Source organism: Vulpes lagopus, chromosome 2, assembly GCF_018345385.1.
Source record: "Vulpes lagopus strain Blue_001 chromosome 2, ASM1834538v1, whole genome shotgun sequence".
Taxonomy (NCBI): Eukaryota; Metazoa; Chordata; class Mammalia; order Carnivora; family Canidae; genus Vulpes; species Vulpes lagopus.
In genome coordinates this window covers 62,813,419-62,822,773 of record NC_054825.1, presented here as the reverse complement: position 1 = coordinate 62,822,773, position 9,355 = coordinate 62,813,419, and positions in this window count along the sequence as shown.

Genomic DNA, 9,355 nt, shown 5'->3' with positions numbered 1-9,355 from the left:
TTTGACCTCCCAGCTTATAGTCTGTCAACCCCTGCTTTAAAATGTTTGTACACTGAAAACCTAATGCTTTTATGATTAAGAAGTTGGGACACACTGGTAATTTTTTTTTAAGAGAGAGAGAGAGAGAGGATGGGGGTAGAGGGAGAAGGAGAGAAAGAATCTTAGCAGGCTCCACATTCAGCACAGAATCCGACTCGGGACTAGATCTCATGAACCTGAGATCATGACCTGAGCCAAAATCAGGAAGTGATTGCTTAACCCACTGAGCCACCCAGGTGCCCCTACACTGGTAATCTTAATTCAGACCTAATTATTAACTCTTTGTAATAAAAGGAAACAATAAGAGGTAGTTTCTTAAGGCAGCTGCTTGCTTTGAAAGGAGAGTCTTAAGAGTCTGAGATTGTCCTACACCTCCCCTGTGAGGTACTGCAACTGGCCCCTGACCTCGACAAGACTAATAACTGCTATAGTATCACACCTTATAATCTAGAATGAAATGGACATTCTAAAAGGAATCAATTGATCCTAGCCTTCTACCAGCAGTAAAATAACTGAGAATCTTGGAGAAAGCTTTTGATAAATTCAACATGGTATCATTGAATGTCTGTGACTTGGTTTTCCTTTTCATTAGATTTAGGCTTGCCTCATTTGTTTCCGCTAACAGGCTGGGACCTTTTAGGAGAATGAGATGGGGATGAACAGCCCCAGAGAATTCTACCTTTTGCCCAGCAACTCAGGAGAATTCTCACCATGGTTCATATTTCACTGGGGAAAAACACTGATTGGACTTCCAAAATGCTACTTTGGTCCTGGCCACATTCGCAGGCCCCCAACCGTCCCTTCTAAAGTGTGTCTCTCTAATAAGCAGGTTTGCTGTGAAGGAAACACCAAGTGTAGCAGAAATTGTCCTTCCTACTGGGAGAACAGTGGGAGAGCAGGTGCTTGAATGTGGGAATGTCAGAGCTCAGAGTGAAGGCAATTATTCTCCCCCATGTAGCTCAGCATGGAGAAGAAATTAGTAAAGAAAAGGCAGGCAGCTGCTCTGCCTTGCATGTCATGGGCAGCTGCAATGAGAGGGTGCCCCATACACCTGGGCACATGCAAACTGTGCTGACCCCAGCAGGCCTCAGAGGCCAGTGCCCAGGATTCAGAGCTGCACTGCAGAGAGAGGCCTGTGCCAGGAAGGAGTTGGAAGGCTATTAGATCACTCTAGACTCCTTGCAGGAACTGGAGGTGAAACCAGGAAGATGATGCTTAGACATCTTCCCTAGCAGGGACATTTTTCAAAATCAAAATTGACTCAGAAAAATAATTTTCTATCCCCTTCTCACCTTAATATTCTTTCACCCAGGCTCAATTTTTATCCAAACCAAGGGGAAAAAAATCATTAGTGATTTATCCCACTTCCTATTAGCTAAGCCCCAAAAATGGAGCCCCAAACAGCTTATTTAGTGAGAATGGGAAGGGTTTTAATAGAATGACCTTCACTCAGGTTTCCCTCAGGAAGGGCCAGGCTCTTAATCCAGGCTGCACAGGAGCATACACTATCAGATCCAGGGGGACCCTGGTGATCAGGAGGGTTCAGGTTCCTCTGGGAGTATTCCTGTGTGAAGACTCCACATTTTTCTTTGCCCTCTGCACTATGCAGCAAGGGGGGCCGGGGGGTGTTAAAAGATTCTAACAGAAGCCTGAGAGGAGAGGCACTATATTGGCCAGAGGAAATGGGGATTTTTAATGTAGGCACCTGCCCTATCTGTGTGGCTAAGCAATCCTATGCTGGATTTTAGGTCTCCAGGACTCACTTGTTTCAAAGGCAAAGGTGAGAACTCCACTGAGACCTATAGGGTTCAGTTCCTATTATTAGTGACTAAAGTAGCTCGACGCTGTACCGGACAAACTCCTCAGTGGATTAGCACATACATTTTCCTCATATATGCAGAAGTCCAGTGCTGGATGTTCCTGTCTGAAGGGAGGCCTTACTCCACATGGTCATTCAGGGTCACAAGTTCCTTCTACCTTGTGGCTTCTGCTTCTTCTAGGACCTCACAGTCTTCCCTAGTTACTGACAGAAAACAAAGCAAGAGGAAGACATACCCACTTCTTATCCACTTAGACCCAAAAGGGGTATGCATTACTTCATGCCTTACTCCACATGGTCATTCAGGGTCACAAGTTCCTTCTACCTTGTGGCTTCTGCTTCTTCTAGGACCTCACAGTCTTCCCTAGTTACTGACAGAAAACAAAGCAAGAGGAAGACATACCCACTTCTTATCCACTTAGACCCAAAAGGGGTATGCATTACTTCTGACTGTGTTCCATTCATGAAAATTGCACAGCCACACCTAGATGCCAGTCAACTGTGACTCACAGCTCCTGGCTGGGCAGCAACTTCCTAGTAACAAGCTGAAACTCTGGGTCTGGTGGTCAGCTGGCTTTGAGCATGTTCACAATCCTTCAACCCCTCCCAGAACTGACTGCTGATCCTGCCACTCTCATCCAGGACGACCAGTGCTGAGATGCTGCTTCATTTTGCTCCACCACTGGCCCTCTATTCCCAGATGTCCCTCAGGTAGCATTCTGCAAAGGTGTAGTGTGGAGGTGGGGAGATTCATGGTGGGAAGGCCAACCTGGCTGTTTTGACACAAGTTGATGGTGAGAGGGGAGAGTTAGTGATCACCTGTGTGAGAGGTGTGGCCTGACAACCTGAGGGATGTGACTGTCAACTGGGAAGACTACTTCCCATACCTACTACTTCATATACCTTAGTGAACAGAGCTCTGTTAAGAGTCATTGCTCTAAATGAGACTACCAGAAGTTGTTTCTTTGAACCAATCTTGCCTGATAAGGTAAACATTTTTAAAAAGAAAACTGTAACAATCTAGATTTCAGTGGTGCTAACCCAATTCCCAGTTCCTTCTGATCCATTTTAACTCTCTTGCTAAGTAATCTTTTCTCACTTCTTTCTTGGAAATTTTACCCAGAGTCTTTACATTGCTGAGCATTTTAAAATTGTCTCTAAATCTTTTTGCATCTATTCTCTCCTTGCTTCTCAAAAAAATCCTGTGGGCTAGGAAGTACACAGAGAGCTAGAATGACACAGGGTATCTGGTATCACATTGCCAACTCAGAATGGCATTATCATCCGAATGTCCCAAATGTCCCTAATGTTCCCAGATGCCCCAAATGCTTGACTCTCAGAATCTAAATTTAACAAGACTGGGATACCTTTATCATATCTTTTATACTCCATCTTACCCAGAGAATTCCTACTCAAAATATCTGGACACCAAACAAGGGGCCACACATCGCCTCCTAGCCCATCCCTCTCTATAAGATCTTCATCAGCAGTGGGTCACAAAAGCATTCTTCAAACCAGCATGATTAGAAATACTCACAGCTTACCTTGACATACTATTACCAATAGAAAGAATTTTCACAAATCCCATACTCGAGGTCCTCAGTTCCAAATCCTTATGTGTCAAGACACCTCAGTGCCTCATAACAGATTGGGGCACCAAGCACGTGCTGCAGAGTACCAAGATTTCTTTTCTTCACAGAAAGAAATCACTACTCTCTACTCAAAAGCTGAAGATCCACTACAAATGCTTTCCCCATGCTGCCCATGCTGCTCTGCTTCTCTAGATTCAAGTGAGTGAGCGGCAGCATAACTGAATGTGCAGAGCACAGACTGAAGCTAATTCACCTGTATTCAAAGTCCGGTCTCTGCCACATACTCACTCTGTGATCTGTGAGAAAGTACTAAACTATCCATTCCTCAATGTCTTACCTATAAAATGGGAATCCTATATTACAGGATTGTTGCAAGGATTAAATGTGTTGATAATATAAAGCACTTTCAACCATGCCTTGCACATAATTAGATCAACATAAGCACTTGCTATTTTGTGAAGCATGCTGTTTGCCAGGTCTGTTTTATCTACCAGTGGTGAGAAATCAGCCAGATTGTCAGAGAATTCTCTCTTGGCCTTGCCTGCTTTCTGAAATCCCTATTGTTGGGTGGGCTCACTTAGGTTTAGTTCTCTCCAAGGGGAAGAAGAGTGACCAAGAGTAGGAATTGTGCTAGCAGGCTACTTTACCTGCTGAATGGCTGGCTTGCTCCAACACTGAGTTTTTGATTTTCATATAACTTACTGTTCAACCCAGGGTACTTGTGAGAGCTCGGAAGTGTTAAGCAAAATGGGATGCTGTGTCAAGAGTGATAAATAAGGAATGCCCCAGCTGATCCAGGACATACACGGATGGCCTCCCTAATTACCACTGATTTGAGGTTGGGCTCTTTGGTTTGTTGCCACACTATGGCAATAATTACTAGGCTCTTGTACATATTGTTGACTCTGTTCAACATCTTTGTGAAATAGGTTTTATTATTTTCCCTGTTTCACAGAGGCGATGAAGGTTTATTGATGTGCTAAAATTATACTAGTAGTGAACAGCTGCAATTTTTCTCTTATACCATGTTATGTTCCCCATAGTCCCATGCTTTCAAGATTCCCATTGCTTATCTGGTGTCTGGTTTTTGCCCATGACAAGGCATAAAGTTAACTTTTAAAATTATTAAAAGAGATGTGTATTATCTTTTCTCTGGACCATATTATAGAGAAAGAGTGGTTTTTGGAAGAAGAAAATTTAAACTCTGGCTCTGTCAATCATTGACTGTGAGATCTGGCTCAAGTCTCTTGTATTATTTATACCACAGATCCTATACCTGTAGGAATAGTGAGCATTTCCTCATTTGTAAACTAGGAATAATAACACTTGCCTAGTTGTAAGGATTAAATAAGATACTATAGAGAAAGAGCTTATTCAGCAAACAGTAAATGCTAAAAATAGAAATGATTAATAATTATTTTCATTATTACCATAAACCTAGGAGAATGATCTTTGAGATAGAGGAACAAATGGCTAAGCAAATAATAAAACCAGGAGGGCCTAAACAAAAATGTTGTATGCCTTCCTGTCTGTAAATGTCTCCTATACTTGCACAAATACCCAAATATGAAAGATGCATGCATAAGGATTTTTTGTTATTACTTTGTTTGGAATGCAGAACACAGGCTGTCTTTGACTTTGGCTAATTGATCATGGTATCTCTAGTACTGAATTAGATGAGCAGTCTACTTAATTTGTATAAGGGGAAACATCCTGGGCCTGGTGAGTAGAAGTTGGATGAAATCACCATGGTGGGAAGTTTCAGCCCCACTACACCCTGTACTTGAACTAGAGTGCAGACCCAGAGCCCCTGAGAATGAAGTAGAGTTTTGAGTCCCCTCGAGGAAGGAGCTTGTAGCGCTGCCAAAATTTACCCTGTAAATCTCCTTCCTGGACTTTTCTGTGACAAAAGTCAATGGACTTTAATATGTCATAGTTATGTCAAATCACTAGAGGCAAAAATGTGACAGGCCCAGATTCTTCAGGCATGTAGATTTAGGCCACCCCACCAGAAAAGGAACACCTCTAGCCAAGGTATTTACCAAAGGTAAAGGAACATGAAAAGGATAATAGGAGAAGGTAGTTCCAAATACCAAGTGTAACCCTGTGAGAAGTTGCAGAAACAAGGACTATAATGGTTATGAACATTTCTTTCATAGTTTGATCTAAATGTATTTGCATATATATTAGCCAGTTCTGTCTTCTGCTTCCCTATTTCTCAAACAAGATGTGATCATCTCATTATAAGAAAAAAAAATTGAGACTGTGTTAAGTGATGGATGTTGACTAAACTAGGGGAATCATTGCATTATATTTCCATATATTAAATCACTGTGTTGTACACATTAAACTAGAACAGTGTTATATGTCAATTGTATCTCAGTGAGACTGGAAAAAAATGCGTTAACAATAGCTAACCTTATAGCTCAGAATACAAATTTATAGGCTATCAAAATGGAAATGTGATTCAGGAGAAGAAATAATCTTAGCCAAATTATGAGTAAAATGACTTTCTTTCCCCTTTGTGGAGAGGTTTAGCATGTTTTGATTGCAGGAAGAATAGTTGCATCATGTTAGACGTAAATAGGATTTTGCTGTTGTCTTTATTTGGAAGTTATGTGTGGTTAAGGAAGTGTTTATGGAACCCAAGTTGACAAGGTAGCTTTCTATTTTGTCAGTTTGGCTAGGCTAGAACTGTTTCCCAGAATCTTCTTTCCTGTAGGATTTTGGATTAGGGTTGGCCACATGGGATATTTATTAAGATTTGGGAGATGAATTTAAGCAGCAGCCTTTCTGGTGCTCTGAAAGTGGCTGTAGTACACCAGGACAGCCTGTGCACCTTATTCCTGATCTGCTGGGCCAAACCCCAGGCCTGCAGCTCCTCCCTCCCAGCAGACTGCCTCCTTCACCTTCCTGGGCCAAGTATGAGTTCAGTCCCAGGAGTGAAGTACTACTGTCTGCAGGTCACCCACCTAATCACAGTTGGAGTAACTGAGAGCCAGACATGGGTTCCAGTCTACTCTTGCTCTCTCTTCCTTCATGTCTAGTTTTTTCTCCCCTGCTGCTATCACAGCTGGCCTGTGGTAAATTACAACCCTGCAGAGACTTCTTTACCACCTGCCATAATTGTGTACCATCTAATCCCTGTTAAAAATCCCACTTTTTATACCAGAGTGATTTCGCTTCTGGGATCAAACTCAGATTCACTATTTTTTTTTTTTTTTTGCTTTTTAGTTAAAATTTGATAATCTAAATATACAGGTTTTCATGAGAGAAAGAAATAAGGCTTTATCATACTTCTACTATACTTACCGTGGCCACAATTAGCTGGAGGGGAGTACCAGCTGTTCCCCAAAATGATGCATGCACTGTCCAGTTTGCTGCAGTCCCCAACTGGCCCTTTTCACTCATTTATATTTTATGCCTGATCCCAAAAGCATTTGGGTTTGTGACTCCTAGACTGGAAGCATTCTTGATAACTCTGGTCCGATTTTTGTACATTGTGTACGAAGGCCTGACATAGACCAATCAACATTTCTAGTTTGGCTGAGTGGCATTAAAAAAATTATTTATTCTTGGGGTGCCTGGGTGGCTCAGTCAGTGGGTGTCCGACTCTTAGTTTTGGCTCAAGTCATAATCTCAGGGTCATGAGAGAGATCCCCACGTCAGGCTCTGTGTTGAGCACGGAGTCTGTTTGAGATTCTCTCTCCCTTTCCCTCTGTCCCTCCAGCTTGTGCTCTCTCTCTTGCACCCACACTCAAATAAATAAGTCTTTAAAATTATTTATTCTTTATTAAAATTATTGTTCCATTCTTGGTGAGCATAGAATAATACCCATACTTCATTCACTATGAACAAGCTCAGGTGTTTTTCTCAGACAGAGAACATAAGTCAATCAAACAGTATGATTGGAATTATGCTTTTTGCAAGTTTTGGGGGTGGAAGGAGCTTGAGACAATACCCAGTTGATAATTTCAAACTTTGTTCTGCTATCATCTGACTTCCTCTGAGACTCTTCTGGGCTCAGAAATGAGGCTCTGGGTCTCATCAGGTGAAGCTCCTCCATTCTATTCAACCAGAGAAGCTTCATATTTCTTGTTTCATGTTGGGTTTGTGCTGAACTTTCTTTTTCTGTAAAAGAAGGACCCTCTCATTTCACAGATGAGGAAATGTAGGCACAAAGGGTCGCAGAGTTAACAACTAGTTGCTGAGTGAGGTGCAATAAGATCTCAGAACACCAAACTTCCATCTAAGGATTTAGCCATGTATCCCCTACCTCAAGAGGCGATTGGTTCATTGTGCCAAGAGAACTCCGATTATACCTCAAGAGTAGATGAATGTGGGTAGATCAGCTTCATGACCTACCCAGAAGGGGTGAAACCTAGAATTCATTGCTGGTTTCCTCCCAGCTGTGCATCAGAGACTTCAAACCCTTATTATTAGGCTTTTGAGGCTTCTATACCATGACCTGAATGAAAAAGAAATAGAGAAACATTCAGAAGTTATTTATTTCCCTATTTAACTGAGGCAGTTTATTTTTTTCTTAAAGAAGAGGCATCTTGTTCCTTTTAAATCCACTTAGACAAAAACTAGATGTTATTGACAGAAGGCCTGTGATATGCATCTCAGGTTTTATATGGGGATTTTCATTTTGTCACATGCAGTTTAAGCCACCAGCCTAATTTAATTACAATTAATGAATCACCATTTACCCTGAGGCAAAACCAGGTTTTCTTGCTGAAGAGGTGTTCAGTGCATAGCATTCAAATTCATGACCTAGACCTCAAATTAACGGGCTGTCCATTAAGAATGGATGAGTGGCTTTGAAGACTGCATTTATCAGTTGTCGACAGTCTTCTCTGGCAGTCCCCAGTGGTCCCTTTGGAAGAGACAGTCAGAACCAGAAGATACTGCAAAGGGAATGTCCAAGACTATCTCATGCCAAATGAGGTTTCACTAAAGAACAACTTTGCCCTTATTGGGTGAAATCCATGAAGTGGTAGTTAGCTCTAGGGTATGAGGCTCTGTCACAATTTTTCTATACCCAGAAAGAAACCAGCCATCTGAGTAATTGAATCTTTCCCACAACAAGGGATGCTTCCGTCCTGCATCCAACCCCCCAGTGTCTGATTGTTGGGGAAAAGTTGAGGAACACTACTTCTAGTTACTTCAGTGAGGATTAGGTGAGTGCCTGCTATGTGCCTAAACCTCAAGATCTTTGGATAACAATCCCAAGAAGTGTAGTACTGTGTGTAAAATATGAGGGACACAGATGATCTTGGTCTGAGATAGGAAGGGAGTTCATCTTATAGAGTTGTCAGTCATGCCATCTTTGCCAGGGTTGATTATTCAGCTGGTCTAATTCCCTGGCTTGGTGACCCTTTCTTCCTTCTATTACTCTTTGGTCAAGGAGGGTACCATTCTAGGAGAGCAAAGGGTCATCTTAGGTAAGTGAAGTGCTGTGGGAACCATGCTTTCCTGCTAGCCCTCTGGTGGTAGAGGATTCAGAGGCTGAGACTCAGGACGTGTAAGAGTGACCCTGAAAGGTGAGAAAGCATTCTTAACACTGACTTCAGGAGTACAATAGCCACGCACAGCCAGGTCCATCCATAAGCAGGATGTGGCTCTGCTTAGAGGGGTAAGGTCTTCTCAGGAGCCAGCAGGTGTGATTACTGACAGTCAGTCTCCCCAGCACCTGCAGTCCCATATAGAGCATTCACTGTAGCCGCTGCCATGGCTGGGATTCCTCTTAGTACGTAACTACGTGCTAAATCCATTCTCACTCAGCTGCCATGCAGTTGGCTCTTTCATCTCTTAGTTCAGTGTGGTGGTAACTACCACAGTTGTGTGCCCTCAAAGTCCCAGCCATAGGCTCCTCACTAGCCTTCACTAGTCCCCCTGATGT